This window comes from Giraffa tippelskirchi, chromosome 8 (assembly GCF_054371585.1).
Source record: "Giraffa tippelskirchi isolate mGirTip1 chromosome 8, T2T-mGirTip1v1.2.pri, whole genome shotgun sequence".
Classification (NCBI taxonomy): Eukaryota; Metazoa; Chordata; class Mammalia; order Artiodactyla; family Giraffidae; genus Giraffa; species Giraffa tippelskirchi.
Window position 1 is genome coordinate 87,014,566 of NC_137282.1, and position 20,460 is coordinate 87,035,025.

Below are 20,460 nucleotides of genomic sequence, written 5' to 3' on the forward strand. Positions count from 1 at the left end.
ATCAGGGTCTTTTCCAATGAGTCAACTCTTCACATGAGGTGGCCAAAGTATTGGAGTTTCAGATTCAACGTCAGTCCTTCCAATGAACACCCAGGACTGATCTCCCTTAGGGTGGACTGGTTGGATCTTCTTGCAGTCCAAGGGACTCTCAAGAGTCTTCTCCAACACCACAGTTCAAAAGCATCAATTCTTTGGCGCTCAGCTTTCTTTATAGTCCAACTCTCAGATCCATACATGACTACTGGAAAAACCATAGCTTTGACTAGACGGACCTTTGTTGGCAAAATAATGTCTCTGCTTTTTAATATGCTGTCTAGGTTGGTCATAACTTTCCTTCCAAGGAGTAAGCGTCTTTTATTTTCATGGCTGCAATCACCATCTGCAGTGATTTTGGAGCCCCAAAAAATAAAGTCTGACACTGTTTCCACTGTTTCCCCTTCTATTTCCCATGAAGTGATGGGACTAGATGCCATAATCTTAGTTTTCTGAATGTTGAGCTTTAAGCCAACTTTTTCACTCTTCTCTCTCATTTTCATCAAGAGACTCTTTAGTTCCTCTTCACTTTCTGCCATAAGGGTGGTGTCATCTGCATATCTGAGGCTATTGATATTTCTCCCGGCAATCTTGATTCCAGCTTGTGCTTCTTCCAGCCCAGCATTTCTCATGATGTGTATATAAACTATCCTTTCCCCTCAAACTTCCCCCACGCAACCAATAAGTTTGTTTTCTAAGTCTGTGAATCTGTTTTTGTAAGTAAGCTCATTTCTATCATTTCCTTTTAGATTCCAAATATAAGGGATGTCACACAACATTTCTTCTCTGTCTGACTTTACTACGAGTGGGTATTTTAACATTATAATTAGAATACTGATTATTGAGTTGATGTAAATAAGATGATTGGAACCTATCCATATTGCTTCCCTGGTGGCTCAGAAGGAAGAAGAATCCGCCTGCAGTGAAGGAGACCTGGCTTCAACCCCTGTGCTGGGAAGATCCCCTGGAGGAGAGCATGGCAAAACATTCCAGTACTCATGCCTGGAGAATTCCCAAGGACAGAGGAGCCTGGTGGGCTACAGTCCATGGGGTGGGAAAGAGTTGAACACAACTGAGTGACTTTCACTCACTCACTCATCCATATGCAAACTGTTGCTTATATAGTTTTGGCCATATATTGACAAAGACTCTCCATGCTTGTTACCTAAAAAGTAAGTCAGGTAACATTCAGACTAGGCTCAGCATTATGATTCCCTGTGTACTAAGTCAAATGGGCACCTTGTTTTTTACTGTGTTCTTATTAGAGGCCCATCATTCTGTGAGCATTTGCTTCCTGCATTTTAATAGCTGAAGGCTTAAAATGAATTTAACCTCGAAAACAGGCCATTAGAGTTAAGTGAACCAGTTCAGTTCAACAAACAAGATGTACAAACCATTAAATGTCCAAAATCAGGTGATGTTGACCATCTCTTTGTTCTGTTTCCTGGTAAGTTAACCAGCAATGTTCCCTGTTTAAAACCCAGGACAAATAATAATGATTTTTAACCATTAGATCTGCACTGCTCCTGAGATCATTTTACACATATAAAATTTAGCTTTATTAGCTATTAGCTATTAGCAAGAAGCTTCCCCTACCATGCTCTATTCATCTTAAAGAATAAAGTCAGAATCTAAACAACTCAGAAAAATTACATGAAAGGCCAAGATTTAGTTTGCTGTCAAAACTAATGAATGATTTAGATGTCATAGTCTTTCTGTGGGAAATGGATAAAATACAAAAAGCAAACAAAAATAACCAGAAACTGATAATGACCCTGATAGTATGTAAAGTCATGCCAATATCATCTAAATTGATACACAAGCACAGAAAAGGAATCAATTTTATTCAGAAAATAAAGTGCTGATGCTGAGGGAAAAGATTTGAATAGATGTTACATTAAAAGGGATATATGTTCCCATTTTTTTCCTCAGATATAATTTGTGAATCCTAGAAAAAAAACAGTGTGCTTATTTGATGTTCTTGCCTCACAGATCTTAAAATATTCCTGCTACAGAAACAGAGAGCTCGTCTGTGAGGGTCTGGACAAACTAAGTCCATACTCTGACATGACCAGTCCTTGACAAAACTATGAAGAACTTACAATTTGTAATTGCCTTCCTCCCCCTTTCTGATTCTTGCCTTCTGTTGTGACCTTCTCCTTGAGGCAAGGAGAAGGTCCGGGCTGGAGACCCTCTGATACACTCTTGCTGCCACCAAGTATTGCTTTATCATCATTACAATGTATATTTGTTCTTTTAGAATGTGATAATGTCTAGAAGTTGAAGTGATTTTTGGATCCAAAGTTAAAGACTAAACCTAAGAGATCCTGCATTTGAAAAAAATTGTTTATGGCATGTAGTGAATATTGAATATTTAATGATTTATGCATCAATTATTGAAATGGGGATGAGGGTGGAAGACTGTCTTGGAGAAAGAAAATCTACTTTTACCCCAAGACAGCACTCTAGGAGGGGGAGTGGACACCATTTTTGTGAAGTTGGATCTTGAGCATCTCTCTCAGTTTAGTCCTTTTTATGTCTAAATAAGGAAGGTACTTTAGAGATCACCTAGTCCTATGGGATTTCATATGTTTCTCTATGGACAGAGACCTAGTGGTTCAAGGTTTTTCCTTAGGGATCATTTTGGAAGCTGAGAAATTGAGAGATCAAATAGGTGGAGTTAAGAGGCCCACCTATGCTTCAGGAATTTTGATCCATTTAAAAAAATGTATTTATTATGTGGACAACCCTAATGGGATTTAGTTTGAGCAAAAGTTGATAGGTAGTCCTGCCAAAAGAATTGAGTCTGAGTTTAATCAAACTTCTAAATCATGGAAGAAACCCTAAGGATACTATTAGTCGAATTTAGAATGTGGAAATTCTGTTCCAAAAGAAGATTCGTATTATTTAGCAAATAACATGGGATGAAAAGGAGGAAGTTAGATGTTAGAGATTAAAAGAGATTTAAAGAGACAACTGTAACCAAATATAATGTTTGGACCTTGTATGGATTCTGATTTGAATAAGCCATTAAACTTCTATTTGAAATAATAGAGGAAAAGTGCAAGGACTGAACACTATAAAATATTCAGGAATTATTATGGATTTTTTTAAGGTTTTGAGACTGATATTGTGGCTGTGTTTAAAAAGAGTCAGCTAAATATCCATACCAACATATTTTAGGTTAAATAATATGATGTTCAGGTTTACTTTAAAATACTTGAATTAAAAACCTTCAGGGGAATAGATGAAATAAGAATGTTAGTAAGTGACAATCACTGCAGTTGGGTTGTGGTACCAGAGTGTTCATTACACTATTGTATTGGTTTTCAGTATATCTGAAATTGAAAATTTCCATAATAAAAAATAAGGATGGTACCATTCATTGTACAATAAACAGATCCAAAGATTATGAACTCTTAGCTCACATAAAAATGTTATTAATATTAATAGTTTTGTTACTCCAGTATTTTGGTTTTAGACATCTGCAAAAAACAAATACTGCAGAATTCAAATATATGTTTTGAAAGATCTTGCTTCTTATTATCTGAATTGTTTTTAACTATAAATTTAAAGGCATTTCCATCATAGTGTTTCTAAATTTACTCTTTGTACTGTTTCAATTTACTTTAACTTGTAAATAAGAATAGCTTGACAGTATGGAATGTAAAATAGCTCTTCTACTTAAACCAACTAACAATTGATTTTTAAAAAAAAGAATAAAAAGATGTGACGAAGTTGAACTTTATCTGAGCCTTGTGCTCCCACCCTTTTGTGTTCTGAGAAATGGCTAACATCAAAGAAGTACTCTGCCCTCACAGAAGATAAGACTCATCTCCTTCCTTCCTCCAGTGACTCAGATAGGACCCAGCTCTAACCTTCATGAATCTCAGAACTTGATGATGCTCTTGTTTACCTGCCTCTATAAAACTGCAGGCTCTTCCCCACTTTGCTTACTTTTTATTTTCTTGATATTTCTCTTTAATGAACATTCTCCCTATTGCAATAGCCTGAATAAACTCATTTCCTTAATTGTCCCTGCATTTTGCCCTTCACAGGGTCTCTGGTTGTTTGATACATCTCCAATATCCCGAGATCTCTAGCTATTTACACATTAGTTCTAGTTATTATCAGATGGAAGAAAGGATGGAAAGCAAACCTCTTTGTGATCCCATCAATAGAAATAGCATAAAAAGTTTCCAGGTCCTTACCCTTTTCCCAGACCCACACACTGCTGATAAATTATAATGGATTAGACTTGTTCAGGGGCTTCCCAGGTGGTGCTAGTGGTAAAGGACCCACCTGCCAATGCAGGAGACATAAGAGATGTGGGTTCGACCCCTAGTTCAGGAAGATCCCTTGCAGAAGAACATGGCAACCCACTCTAGTACTCTTGCCTGGAGAGTCCCATGGACAGAGGAGCCTGGCAGGCAATAGCCCATAGGGTCCCAAAGAGTCGGACACAGCTGAAGCGACTTAGAACAGCACAGGCTTGTTCAAGCAAACTGAGCCAAGTGTGAAACACTTCTACTCAGAGATTAAAGATGGTTTTCTCTGAGTCAAAGGAAATTGATTAGAGCATGGTGAAATTATAATTAAAAATTTTGCTTACTGTATCCGAGCTGTAGTTTTAAAGCATTTCTTGTTTTGATGGGCAAACATTGACTCATGGGCAGGATTTGCAAACATTGCTAATCCCTTTAGTTCTTTGGTTGACTAATGGAGCTTTTACAAATTTCTTAAGAAGTAAGATTTAGAAATATCTACATGATCCGTACTTACCTGACCCTCTTCCCATGTGCATTGTTAATTCAGTTTTTCCTCTCTCCAGTAACTCTCCAAATTGCATTTGTTGAGTGGTTTATTTGAGAATGATTTCTCTTGATATGGTAGGATTGATTTCACTGGGATGATTTCCTATTCTAATTGTTTTTCTACATTATTTGAACAATATGAACTTGTACAAATGTGTTTCTATTTTGGGTAGTAATCAGCTATATTCATAAACCTTTGCTTATCTATATTCCTAAGGATTAGATCCATTCTAAGAGTTTTTAGCTCTTCATTAGATAAGATAGGACAAAACTATCCAAATGAAATGTGTCCACTCTGTAGGATGTACAGTATGAATATCTATTCAGTTATAGCCTAAGTGCTTAGCACAGAGCCTAATTCATACTAATCATTTAAAACTTTTGAGGAGTAAATAAGTGAATGAAGAATTTCTATCCAATATTAAGCCTATTCATCTCATGTGCAGAGGAATGGAACAGTTTCATGCAATCAGAAGTGGCTGGCTTTTGTGTTATTTCTGTGTGTTAACTCAGGTAAAATTTTTCTCAGTACTTAAAATATGTACCTTCTCTTTTACTTGATGTTATCTTAAATGTTTTTGATCTAAACATCAGAGTTAACCATAAATCCATGATATATTATTTCCTGGGAGCAGATATTTCTTTCCTTTGAAAGAGAGCATAAGAGACCTAGGTACCTGTAGGAAAGGGTAACTAATTCAGAAATGAGTTGCTGCAAAAATCAAAGTATATCTTCTTATGAATAGATTCTGCTGGTGATTGGGGTAGACAAAATTCTCCCCTTCTGTCCTTGGCAGCATTTGGGGGAAACTTTGATAATGACAAATGCCAAGAGCTTTTAATGTAGGGCCTGGAGATGGAGATGGAAGGCAGGGGATAAATGAGGAATGAAACTGTACAGTCTAGTGAATTTGTCTCATTGAAGTCATGTGGTTCTTAATGAGGTCAATTTCTGATAAAGCATATATCTAGTTAAATTAAACACACTCTTTCTGCAGAATGTTATTATGTTAATCAATTTTTCTTTTCATCTAAATTATACTGGGCTTTTTTTTTCTGTATCATTTACTTTCCTTTTAGAACACAGTTATTTATAATGCAAGCAAAGCATTTCTAAGTCTCATGAAAACTTTTGCATACAATTTAGCATGTTCATTATCCCTTATTACCATTGCTATGGGAGTCAAATTATTAGACTCATCATGTAGCTTAATAATATTTTGTAACTTGTCTGTGCTAGGGAAATTTTATTTGATATACTTTTTATGAAATCAGTAGGTAATAAAGCCTAGTCTCTTTTGAATTTTTATACGTGTTAGCATCTTTACTGAGTCTATTCAGTGTTTCATATAAAATGAATGGAGGAATATTTTTGTATACTTATAACTGATTCATGTTGTATAGCAGAAACCAACACAACACTGTAAGGCAATTATCCCTCAATTAAGAATAATTTTAAAAAATGAATGGAAGAATATTTAAAGTAGAGCATACTCTTGGGAAATCTTTGATTTTATTATGTGTATCTGAAGTTCTAAATAATATAAAAGAATTTCAAGAAAGTAAAAATACGAAGAATTTCTTTGAAATGTTGACTTTATCTAGCACATTGATGAAATTCTGTTAATCCCAGAAAAGGGACATCCACCTAGACCTATTTCTCGTAAAATTATTAAATTTCTAAATTTAAAAAGAAAATTTCGTAAGCTTTTATTCAGGAAAATAGTTATAAAAGTAAAAGTCAAAATGGCTGAAAGCTAGTGAATAGTTAAATAACATCTATACACAACAGAGAGGAAATAATTAGGGTAAACAATCCTGACGTCACCCCTAATTTCAGTCCCATATTAGAATCAAGAGGGATATTACTTGTTTACCTTTTCAGATAAAGAAAACAATCACAACAGGGCACTGACTGAACAACAGTTTAAGCACAACAGAGATCTCTAATGGAGAGCAATTTATTCACTGTATGCATAAGTTAACTTTAAAAAGACAACATTAGAAGTGACCAAGATTTTGCAATATAAATGCCAAACAAGTATTCTTGGAGTAGAAGAAACACTGTATTACCACCGACTGGATTACAACATCCTAAACTGATAGCATATCCTATAATTTAGGAAGAGTGTCGGTAGCTGGTGGGAGGTAAGAACAAATGGGGGAAATAAACCATTCTCATTTTGGTGGTTGGAAAGCAGTGGGGATGTAGAACACGTTGCTGTGGAGAAAACAGGGTATCTTGGTAACATTTTCCTCTACTGTCAGAATTTGCTTTAGTTTTCTTTGCAGTGCAGTTCTGCTGACAACAAATTCTCTCAGCTTTTGTTTATCTGAAAATGTCTTTACTTCACCTTCATTTTTGAATGAGTAGATATAGAATCCTGATAATCCCCCCTCGGACATTAAAGATGCCATTCCACTGTGTTCTGGCCTCCAATGTTTCTGATAAAAAGTACACCTATGTTCTTATAATGGTTGCCCTGTGTGTAATGGATCTTTTATGTTTCCCTTTGGCTTTTCAAAATAGTTTCCCTCTGAATCTTTGGCTTTCAACAATTTGTGATATGTCTAAGTGTGTAGTTGGTATTCGTGAATGCCTCATGGGTGCATGAGAGCAATAGTTTATCTCTTTATTGTTGGGAACAGTATTTTATATTATGACCACAGATATTTACCTCCATTCAAACGATTGCCAAAAGAGACTAGCTACATTTTCATCTCCTTTAGAGTTTCCGTAGTGCCTCGGTGGTAAAGAATCTGCCTACAATGCAGGAGCGGCAGGTTCAATCCCTGGGTCAGGAAGATCCCCTGGAGTAGGAAATGTTCTTCAGGTAGGATTTTTTTTTTCTTCCACCTTTCACCAAGGTGTGGCCTTTCATTGTTTCCAGCTTTATATTGAGAACTTAGTTCCAACTATACAACTTGTATGGAGATTTTTCTCTGACACTATGGAGCCACCAAAATCAAGGCTGTAGGTTCCTTTTATCACATAATGTCCTCAAGGGATAGATTCAGCTGTTATCTAGCTCTTTTGTTTTCAGCATCTGAAGAGTTCTTTATTGTTTTTGAAAGTCAGTTATGCAATTAAAATATTTACTGATATTTTATCCAACACTTCTAGGTGTTTTTTATTGGGGGAATTTTTCAGAAAATCTAAATCAGATTTCCTTTTCCCCACTCCCAGTTCCTTGTATAGTTCTCTCTCATTATTTAGGTCATAGATCAAAATTTACCTCGTTGGCAAGACCATCCTAAACCACCCTAGCAAAAGAAACCAACCCCCTTCATCCTACACCCTTCATTTTCTATCACTTGTTGAAAATAAACTACTTACATATTGATGTGCTTATTAATTTATGTATTAAGTTTAATAAATATAAAATCAAAATCAAGATTTATTAAATTATTAGCTAACTTATTAACATGGCCATTTTTTGTCACCATATTCTATTCAGAATCATCAAAGTATAGGACTTTGACTCATTTGTGTTAGAATCTTTCAGTTCAGTCACTCAGTCGTGTCCAACTCTTTGTGACCCCATGGACTACAGCACGCCAGGCCTCCCTGTCCATCACCAACTCCCAGAGCCTGCTCAAACTCATGTCCATTGCGTCAGTGATGCCATCTAACCATCTCATCCTCTGTCATCCCCTTCTCCTCCTGCCTTCAATCTTTCCCAGCATCAGGGTCTTTTCTAATGAGTCAGTTCTTTGCATCAGGTGGTCAAAGTATTGGAGTTTCAGCTTCAGCATCAGTCCTTCCAATGAATATTCAGGACTGATTTCCTTTAGGATTGACTGGTTTGATCTTGCAGTCCACGGATTAGTATCTTTAGGATTTATGAAAGTACCTAACACATGCTGGTATTCATTAAATGTGTGTTTGTGTGTGTGTGTGTGTGTGTGTGTGTGTGTTTTAAGTTGCCTCAGTCATGTCAGACTCTTTGTGACCCTATGGACTGTAGACCACCAGGCTCATCTATTTGTGAGCTTCTCCAGGCAAGAATACTGGAGTGGGTTGCCATGCCTTCCTCCAGGGGATTTTACGGAACTGGGGATCGAATCCATGTTTCTTATGTCTCCTACATTGCAGGCTGGTTCTTTACCAGTAGCACCACCTGGGAAGCCCTGTTCATTAAATACTTGTGCCCAACCAAGTAGACGGTTGTTAATCAAGGGTTTTATTTGATATCCTCAAATAAGACAGATCATTAACTATTTGATGAATATTAAAGTAACTTAGGGGTTTCCCAGGTGGTGCTACTGGTAAAGAACCAGCCTGCAATGAAGGAGCCACAGGAGATGCAGGTTTGATCCCTGGATCAGGAAGATCCCCTGGAGGAGGGCATGGCAACCCATTCCAATATTCTTTCCTGGAGAATCCCATAGGCAGAGGATCCTGGCAGGCTATAGTCCATAGGGTCACAAAGAGTCAGACACAACTGAAGCAACAGCATGCATGCAGAGAGAAGCAACAGTGAGACAGTACATGGAGAGAGGCTGAGAAAAGATAAAACAGGAATACCAAAGGACTTTCCTTTTTCCACTGGACATGAAGTTATTTCTTATATGTGGGTTCCATGAACTTTCCTGTATGTTTTCAATAAAGGCATTTTGAGAGTTTTTGTTTCTTTCAATAAAATATCCTGTATTTTATAAAAATTGAAATTTTAAAAAATCTCAATTTTATAAAAATTGAGAAATTTAAAAATTTGTTAAATTTGGCAATGATTGAAGAAATGGCTTCAGATATTTTTTTTTGTTCTTAGAGCTGATTGACATAATTTGTGCTGCATGGTAAAATATCACTTACTTGTAGAAAACTACTCAACAGAGATGGACTTGCCCTAGCAAGAAGGCAGATGTGTTTGTTTCTGTGTGCTTGGGTCCTTGACTAAGATCATGAGCCCAGTTTGCACTCCTCAAGAAATATAATAAATGGAAATGAGATAAATGGGCTAAAATTTCCAATTTACTTCAGTATTTTCATAGGTTTCTGCTATATAGGTGGGGCTAAGTCATGCAATGTTTTTTATGGCATGATGAAGCCTTGATTTATCAACTTGAAATGAGACACTATTAAAGAATTTTAATTCAGAAGTGATATGACCTATTTTGTAACAAAATTGCAAAGTGTGGAAAACAGATTGGAGGATGGCAGGAGCAGAAGCAGTGAAATCAGCTGGTGAGCCTTTGCATAGTCAATGTCAGTGCTATAGTTCAGACTATGACAGTAGCAGTGAGATGAAGATATATTTTAGAGGTAGAACAAAGAGGACTTGCTGTAGAATTGGATGGGAAGAGTGAGGGAAGGAAAGGATTCGAGGATAGTTTTCAGATTTCTAGCTCTAGGAGCTGTGAACTGTGGTGGCAATTATTAAGAGCGAAAGGAATAGAAGACTAGCTTGGGGGTGGGGGCGAATAGAGTTTTAAAGAATCAAGTCAATTGTTATATAGTCAGGATGGTTAATTTTATGTCAACTTGAGTGGGCTGAGAGATGTCCAGATAGGTGGTGAAACTTTATTTCTGGGTGTGTTTGTAAAGATATTTTCAGAAGAGACTAGTATTTGAATCAGTAGACTGAGTAAAGATCACCCTCACCAATGCAGATGGGCATCATCCAATCCACCTAGGGACTGAATAGAACTGTAACGTGGAAGAAGGACAAATTTATAATCTGCTTGAGGTGGGACATCCATCCTCTTCTATCCTTGGACATTGGCTCTCCTGGTTCTTGGGCCTTTGGACTTGGACTGGGATTTATACTATCGGCTCCCCTGGTTCTCAGGTGTTTACATTTAGGCTTGAACTACACCCCTGGTGTGCTGGAGTCCATGCGGTTACAAAGTCGGGCCTCCGGCTTGCAAACAGCATGTGCAGGACAGCATGTGGGACTCCTTAGCCTCCGTAATTACGTGAGCCAATTCCTCATAATAAATCTCTTTCTATGTATCTATATATAGCCTCTAGGCTTTATTTCTTTGGAAAATACTGATTAATACAATAGGCAAGTGGATATTCAAGCCTAGAACTGAGATACTGTACCTAAGCTGGGTAAATATTTGGAAATTATCAGCATAAATGTGATACTTAAGATAGATAGGACTGGTTGAGATCACCTCAGAGTCAAATCTAGAGAAGAGTAAAAGACCCAGGATAAGACCTGGTAATAGTATTCAAACCTATGTCTTAACTCTCTTTCCAGTTTCATAAATTTTATTATTATATTAATAAAAAATCATTTTAATTATAATAGTTCTACAATAAATCTTTTTTATTATTTTTTTACTTTACAATATTGTATTGGTTTTGCCATACATTGACATGAATCCACCATGGGTTTACATGTGTTCCCCATCCAGAACCCCCCTCCCACCTCCCCCCCATCCCATCCCTCTGGGTCATCCCAGTGCACCAGCCCCGAGCACTTGTCTCATGCATTGAACCTGGACTGGCAATTCGTTTCACATATGATAATTTACATGCTTCAATGCCATTCTCCCATATCATCCCACCCTCGCCCTCTCCCTTAGAGTCCAAAAGACTGTTCTATACATCTGTGTCTCTTTTGCTGTCTTGCATAGAGGGTTATCATTACCATCTTTCTAAATTCTATATATATGCATTAGTATACTCTATTGGGCGGGGTTCAGGATGGGGAACACATGTAAACCCATGGCTGATTCATATCAATGTATGGCAAAAACTGCTACAATATTGTAAAGTAATTAGCCTCCAACTAAAATAAATAAATTTTGAAAAATCTATTAAAAAAAAAAAAAGCAATGTTGTGGTGGGATTTGCCATACATCGACATGAATCAGCCACAGGTGCACGCTGTGTCCCCCCATCCTGAACCCCCTCCCACCTCCCTCCCCACCCGTTCCCTCTGGGTTGTCCCAGAGCACTGACTTTGAGTGTCCTGCTTCATGCATCAAGCTGGCACTGGTCATCTATTTTACATATGGTAATACACATATTTCAATGCTATTCTCTCAAATCATCACACCCTTGCCTTCAAGTACCACATAGTCCAAAAGTCTGTTCTTTACATCTGTGTCTCTTTTGCTACTTTGCATATAGGATCATCATTACCATTTTTCTAAATTCCATATATATGCATTAATATGCTGTATTGATGTTTTTCTTTCTGACTTCTACTCATCTCTTAAAACCTAGCTCATAGGCCACCTTCTTTAAGAAGCTTCTATGCTTCTTTCTGTTCAAGTGTCTTTTTTTGTGTGCTTTTCAACTGTCCTGTACTTCTCTGTATCATAATATTATGACAATGTATGATAATATCTATTCTTGTGTCCTTCATTATAGTGTGACCTCCTAGAAACTCCAAGGGGTTCTCTTTGATCTCTGCATCCCCAGCACCCGGTACTGTGCTCAGCACAAATTAGGTATCCAATAAATATTTGTTGGATACAGTCAATCTACCTTTCTAAGAATAATTCTATTTGTAAGAAGAAAGAGTTAAAGCAGGCCCCAAATTTCACACCTTAATACAAACATAACTATGAAATATGAAAAAGATTTATGAATGTAGGGGTTGAATACATTAGCTTAAAATTCATTTTTTCCTGTCATTGACATGGAACCACTTCTAACAGAAAGAGATGTCAGAAACTTACAGAGTGTGAATAGAATGGCCATATAAAAACTCATTTTTTCCAGATTCTGAAGATGATGATAGATTTTAAAGGCAAGAGACTTGGTGCAGCAGGAAGATGGCCATGCTGTTCAGGTAGAGGTAGCTCAAAATGTGGCCCCTGGGACACTCCTTAGAAAAAAAGACATCTCTTTCACAATCTGGAAATGATGTTCTAAATAATCAGAGAGGCAAAAGTGTGAAAAAGAGTCTTCAAACAGAGAGAAAATAAATGATCTGTTCTACTGTTATATCTAGTGTTCTCAGGAACTTGAAACGAGTTTTGTCTAAATACAAAACAGATGGCAGAGCAAATCTTCTTGCTTTTCCTTCTCTGGCTTTTTGTCAGGTTGTGCTGGAAGACAGCATCTTTCATTACATAACAGAATTTTCCCTAATGAAACTGGGTATAAAGATGAAACCATACTTCGCTTTAGAACAGAAACAGTATTTTTTCAGAAAAACTAATACGTTTTTCCAAATAAGTTTGTAGAGTATCAAGGCTGCAAGGAAATTTCAGTATCTTTTAATTTAACTTGTTGATTTTACATATAAGAACACACATTAAATATAATGAAGTAACTTGATCAAGTTCTCAAAAACTCCGATATTCTGAGGGCATCTGATATGTAAACAAATAATATAAAGCATGATAAACATACATGATATAATTGATTGAAAATTAATCAGTGTTAGTTACTAGCAATATGCTTTTATTTTGGAGGAGAAATGTCTTTTTATTCATTATGACAATCATCAAAATGTCCTTACTCATTAATGATATAGGATATTTTGGCATGTGTATAAATGGAAAGCAGGGTTCTGTTGAACTGCATGATCAGTCTCTTTTAAAGTAAATTAAGAGAGTGAGTTAGAAAATGATCGCCCAATTGTAAGTTCCATGGGGCACTGAGAAGTCATCTTGTAATTCCTGCTTTTGGGATGGATACTTCAAACACTTTCTGAGAATGACACTCTTGTTGTATTTCCACAATTAAAAGCATCAATTCTTCTGCACTCATCTTTCTTTATAGTCCAACTCTCACATCCATACATGACCACTGGAAAAACCATAGCCTTGACTAGACGGACCTTTGTTGGCAAAGTAATGTCTCTGCTTTTCAATATGCTATCTAGGTTGGTCATAACTTTCCTTCTAAGGAGTAAGCGTCTTTTAATTTCATGGCTGCAATCACTATCCACAGTGATTTTGGAGCCCAGAAAAATAAAGTCAGCCACTGTTTCCACTGTTTCCCCATCTATTTGCCATGAAGTGATGGGACCGGATGTCATGATCTTAGTTTTCTGAATGTTGAGCTTTAAGCCAATCTTTTCACTCTCCTCTTTCACTTTCATCAAGAGGTTCTTTTCATCAAGAGGCTCTTTAGTTCTTCTTCACTTTCTGCCATAAGGGTGGTGTCATCTGCATATCTGAGGTTATTGATATTTCTCCCGGCAATCTTGATTCCAGCTTGTGCTTCCTCCAGCCCAGCATTTCTCATGATGTACTCTGTATATAAGTTAAATAAGTAGGGTGACAATATACAGCTTTGATGTACTCCTTTTCCTATTTGGAACCAGTCTGTTGTTCCATGCCCAGTTCTAACTGCTGCTTCCTGGCCTGCATACAGATTTCTCAAGAGGCAGGTTAGGTGGTCTGGTATTCCCATGAACTATAAAGAAAGCTGAGCACAGAAGAATTGATGCTTTTAAACTGTGGTGTTGGAGAAGACTCTTGAGAGTCCCTTGGACTGCAAGAAGATCCAACCAGTCCATCCTAAAGGAGATCAATCCTGGGTGTTCATTGGAAGGACTGATGTTGAAGCTGAAACTCCAATACTTTGGCCACTTGATATGAAGAGCTGACTCATTGGAAAAGACCATGATGCTGGGAAAGATTGAGAGCAGGGAAGAAGGGGACGACAGAGGATGAGATGGTTGGATGCCATCACTGACTCAATGGACATGGGTTTGGGTGGACTCTGGGAATTGGTGATGAACAGGGAGGCCTGGTGTGCTGCGGTTCATGGGGTTGCAAAGAGTCGGACACGACTGAGCAACTGAACTGAAATGAATAGAGCAAATGTCATATCCTCCAATCAGGAAATCTTCTATGTACTTACTGTGTGTACATAAAGTCATTTCTTGTTAAAGACAATCATATAATTTCTACCCAAAGCAAAATAATATTAATGAATAATGATAAAACTTTATCTTTTGTAAAACTCTTTCACATAATTGCTCTGTTTAATCCTTAATTGCTCTGTTTAATCCTCATGAAAGCCTAGTATGGTACTTATATTTTCCTCATTTTACATGTGGAATCCTAAGGCTGGTAGGTTAAATGACTTGCCTTAGAGCTGATGAGGGCTGCAGTATTGGCAGCTGAAACAAGAGGAGGGTGTGTTCACCAGTATTTCCTCATGGAAAGGGAGCTTTGGCTTCCAGATGGAACTGATGTTTGGAAAGACAGGCTACTAACTCCCCTAAGATGAAAATTTTAGAAGGAGGAACAAATTTTTGTATTTAACTACAGAGCCTACTATATACCTGATAGTTTCCTAGGTATTTTGCATATTACTTTACTTATAACCACAGTGAATCTTTTCTGTGTTTAAAGCACATTGCTACAATTTCAACAATAGTTCCTGGCTTAAGAAGCCATGAACTGAACAACTCGGTTCTATGCAGGTTTCAATAGAAAATTAGTTGTTTGTTTACACACACAAACTTACAATTATGTATACATATAAAAGCAGCCTAATGAAGTGGTTGTGAATACAGGTTCTAAGTCAGGTAGAACCAACTTAATCCCAGCTCAGCTGTTTACTAGTTGTTGGACCTAACCAGCTGTGTGACTTTGGTCAATCTCTGAATTTCAGTTTCTTTATCTCCAAAATGGAAATAAAAATAATACTTGCAATACCAAAGTAAAAATTAAATGAGATAATATTTATAAAGTGCTTAGCATATTTTCTAGCATATAGTATTCTCAATAAATGTTAGCAAGGATAACATATATAATATATGGTTCCAAAAATAGATTTGAGGAAGCTATGGCTTACTCATACAGTTTATTAAGTATGTGAAGAAATTGAGGGGATGGAAAATAAGAGGATCATGAATAAGGTGATGTTGACAATAGGTTTAGGACATAATATTTGTGGCAAAATGTCCTGTGCGCTGCTCTGTGTACACCACAAATATTGGTTCAAGCTTCCTAGAAATTAATCATAGAGAAAAACAAAGTTAGGTAAATTTTGTTATGTCCTCAAACAAAAATAAAACAATGCTTTAGTAGAAGACTAGGTTTTTGACGCTGACCAAGTCAGTAGCTTTCTTTATTTGGTAGATGTAACAGTAAACAGTGTCTTCAACACCTTCCCAGATGAATTTTAAAAAATTCTCTATTTCTTACACATTGGATGTAGGCAAAGGCCTAAAACCAAAGTATAATTCAGTAAAACAATTTCGTGAGTGAGGGGAACATATGACATATGCATAATTCTCTGATGGCCTGGTTTAATCAAATCTAGGTTCCAAATTTCAGATACCCAGAGGTATAAATAAACTCAATTCAGCAAATCTTCCATAAATATTGTTTATTAAAACTAACTTTTTGAAAATATGTTGCTCAGAACAGATTGGAAATTATGCTTCCTGAGAAGTATCTTGGAATTAATTTTTTGGCTTAATTATGAGAGATCCATAAACTTTAATTGTTAAATGAGCTGAAAGGTTGGTTGACATTTACTGAGTAGATGTCTAGTCACATGACAAGCTGACACAACTTAAACCACCTAATTATAGAGAAGCGTGTTTTTTTTTCCTCAGATTTTCCAAAATCATAGAAGTCTTTATTAAAACAACACATGCTATAAAAATGTAAGCTCCAAGAGGGAATGAATTCTGTCTTACTTAGGGCTTTATCCTCAAACTTAAAATACTCCCTGACACATGGTAGTGATAAACGATGACTTTTATTTTTAATTAATCAGGGAACAAATAGATGGTACAACTAGTTCAAAGGACAATCTTAAAAGCAGACAAGTTTATAGGTATCAATACCTGAAAGGAATTTATAAATAGATGCAAAACTGAGAATACTAGTCAATATCCACAGGGAGAAAATTGATTGTATTCCAACAGATACAATTGCATTTCTGTGAGTAAGAATCATTTATATTGCTGTCAGTTTCATACAACTTTGTTGCAAAATATTTCAGACAGTAGGCTGAAATAACTCTGGAGTATGTTTTATACAGGAAAGCCAATAATCATTTTAGTCTGTTTCAGTTTTTCCTCTGTAGTAGTCACTCCAAAATATTTTTAATATTTTTAATGAGCTAATAACACACACAGATTAGGTAATACATTTAAATTGGATGTATCATATAGAGAAATATTTTTAAAAGTACAAATAAAAAGGTATGATTTTTACCTTTCCTCACTATTTTTAGCACTGTGAATATAAACATTTTTCTTGACTTTAAATAGATAAGCTCAAGTGCTTGTTTCGCTTATTTGTGTCAAAATCTTACATGCCTATAGTTATTTGTGTCATTTATTTTTCTGCTGCAGATGCTCAGCTCAAAGGAGTATATTATTTGTTATGTACTTTCTTTAACTTTAGATCTCTTGCTATCTAACTACTCAATTTCTGCTTACCACTTTTTCCAAGGAGTATAAAAACCAGAAGTATGGGTGACCCAAGGACTCACAATTGGTGGGTGTCCTCACTCTGAAGTGGAACAGTCTTGTTGGACTGGGCTTTTAAACCTGGGGATTCTGACACTAAGTCCAAGTAGTTAGGGTCAGAAATGAATTAATCGTTGGACATCTAATCAGTGTCCGAAGAATTGGAGAATTGGTTGTTGGTGTTGGAAAACACCCTAGATAACTATGAGCAGAGAGGGCTGTGGAGAAGCCAAAGGAGTTAGAGAAAACTTGGGAGATCATTGTGTGGTGAAAACCAAGAGAGAATTTTCTTTCTTTTTTAAAAAATTTATTTATTTTTTAATTGAAGAATGATTGCTTTACAGAATTTTATTGTTTTCTGTCAAACCTCAACAGAGAATTTTCTTATACGTGGTCATGGGCATCAATGCTGCCAAGAAATCAAGTAAGGAAAGGCTCGAAAAGTATGGATGGTATTTAGTACCACCTTTTGAAAGCAGTTCCAAGGAAGAGTCAGGGCAAGAATGAGGAAAGGGTGGGGGGAGTGCATAAAACGGGGCTTGCGGAAAACCAGATGCAGTGAAGTTAAAAGAGAAATGAGGAAGTGAAGCATTGTGGAGAGTGCACATAAACTCTTTGACTCTTCATGTGCCAAGCAGCAATTCCAAGTTGTTTTACACACTTTGTCATCCTCGGAAAGCTCAGTATTTTATTCTTGGCTTTGTGGATGATGGTGACAAAATTAGCACAAGGTAGAGAAGATAGGATATGAACCTAGGTCTGTAGGACTACAAACCTGCTCTGTTTTTAGCCACAACAGAAAACCTAAGTATCTCTGTATTAGAAAATTCTCTAATTCAGAATTTCTTATTCCCCCAAGATACAGGACAACTGAGATAATTATGTAGGGGGTCACATCACAATAATGTAATTTAGCTAGACCTAAAGTTTGGTACCTTTATACTTAAGACCAATGTTTTCTTTCTTTAAATCACTTCCTATAATGCTGTCTTTGAGTTAGGTCTGAGAAGAAAATTGACTCTAAATGCCTAATGTAGTTTCAAAATGCCATGAACTTTTAATAAAACTTCTAAAAACAATTTTATTTTAAAATAGATATTCTGTCTCTGAGATCACAAATGAAAGATTAGATACAGCCAGTGCATTAAACACAGAAGTTTGAGCCAGAAATCATTTAATGAAGAAAACTTTTACAGGCATTGTAAATCTAGTGATTAATGGCTATGTACAAGTTTACTATAAGAAGATATAAAAACACCAAAATAATTCATTTCTATAATTCTCTTATTTATCTAAATTCACCTTCATATACCACAGTTGGCAATTAATGCTGAGATCACAGAAATTGCTCATTAGATGGCAGCTTTCCTACTCTTCGAGCTAATTAATTTTTTAAAAGACATTTTGATTAACATCCATTCTTTAGAAAGTCAAGTTAGAACAACCACTTTAATTTTATTCAAGTCATCCATTCACAGGCCCTCCTAAGATGGAGAAGATATTTTTATTTTTTATTGCTAATTGATATGATATGATAAACCTATTGAGGTTTAATTAGCTAAAGGATATGTTTTTTTTTCCTTTAAAAGAAATGCTATTTTACCATTCTAAACCAAGATTCAGTTTCGCCATAAACTTATACTACTTGAAAAAAAAAGAATACCTTAAAATTTAATTGAGAATAGGTCTCCTAAAGCCCAGGCACTAATATAAGAGAAAACCAGTAATTATTTCAACTCATATTGAAGCAAAGTCAGTGTGTTGCAGTGGGAATGCAAAGGCAGCATATTCTATTGGATAAGACATTTTTTGTTTTTGAGATGAACTACCACAATGGGATTCCAGTTGAGCTATTTTAAATCCTGAAAGATGATGCTGTGAAAGTGCTGCATTCAATATGCCAAAAAATATGGAAAACTCAGCAGTGGCCACAGGACTGGAAAAGGTCAGTTTTCATCCCAATCCCAAAGAAAGGCAATGCCAAAGAATGTTCAGACTACCACACAATTGCACTCATCTCACATGCTAGTAAAGTAATGCTTAAAATTCTCCAAGCCAGGCTTCAGCAATATGTGAACTGTGAACTTCCAGATGTTCAAGCTGGTTTTAGAAAAGCAGAGGAACCAGAGATCAAATTGCCAACATCTGCTGGATCATCAAAAAAGCAAGAGAGTTCCATAAAAATATCTATTTCTGCTTTATTGACTATGCCAAAGCCTTTGACTGTGTGGATCACAATAAACTGTGGAAAATTCTGAAAGAGATGGGAATACCAGACCACCTGACCTGCCTCTTGAGAAACCTGTATGCAGGTCAGGAAGCAATAGTTAGAACTGGACATGGAACAACAGACTGGTTCCAAATAGGAAAAGGAGTACGTCAAGGCTGTATATTGTCACCCAGCTTATTTAACTTGTATACAGAGTACATCATGAGAAACGCTGGGCTGGAGGAAGCACAAGCTGGAATCAAGATTGCTGGGAGAAATATCAATAGCCTCAGGTATGTAGATGATACCACCCTTATGGCAGAAAGCGAGGAAGAACTAAAGAGCCTCTTGATGAAAGTGAAAGAGGAGAGTGAAAAGGTTGGCTTAAAGCTCAACATTCAGAAAACCAAGATCATGGCATCTGGTCCCATCACTTCATGGCAAATAGATGGGGAAACAGTGGAAACAGTGGCTGACTTTATTTTTCTGGGCTCCAAAATCACTGTGGATGGTGATTGCAGCCATGAAATTAAAAGATGCTTACTCCTTAGAAGGAAAGTTATGACCAACCTAGATAGCATATTGAAAAGCAGAGACATTACTTTGCCAACAAAGGTCCGTCTAGTCAAAGCTATGGTTTTTCCAGTGGTCATGTATGGATGTGAGAGCTGGACTATAAAGAAAGCTGAAAGAATTGATACTTTTGAACTGTGGTGTTGGAGAAGACTCTTGAGAGTCCCTTGGACTGCAAGGAGATCCAACCAGTCCATCCTAAAGGAGATCAGTCCTGGGTGTTCATTGGAAGGACTGATGCTGAAGCTGAAACTCCAATACTTTGGCCACCTCATGCGAAGAGCTGACTCATTTGAAAAGACCCTGATGCTGGGAAATATTGAGGGCAGGAGGAGAAGGGGACGACAGAGGATGAGATGGTTAGATGGCATCACCGGTTCGATAGACGTGAGTTTGGGTGGACTCAGGGAGTTGGTGATGGACAAGGAGGCCTGGCGTGCTGTGATTCATGCGGTCGCAGAGTTGCACACGACTG

General features: G+C 36.8%; 1 protein-coding gene across 2 annotated transcripts in view; it reads left to right on the plus strand.

Annotated features, from left to right (window-relative positions):
* FBXO4 (F-box protein 4) overlaps window positions 1-20,460 on the plus strand; it is a 287,893-nt gene that overhangs the window by 133,157 nt on the left and 134,276 nt on the right. The window lies entirely within an intron of this gene.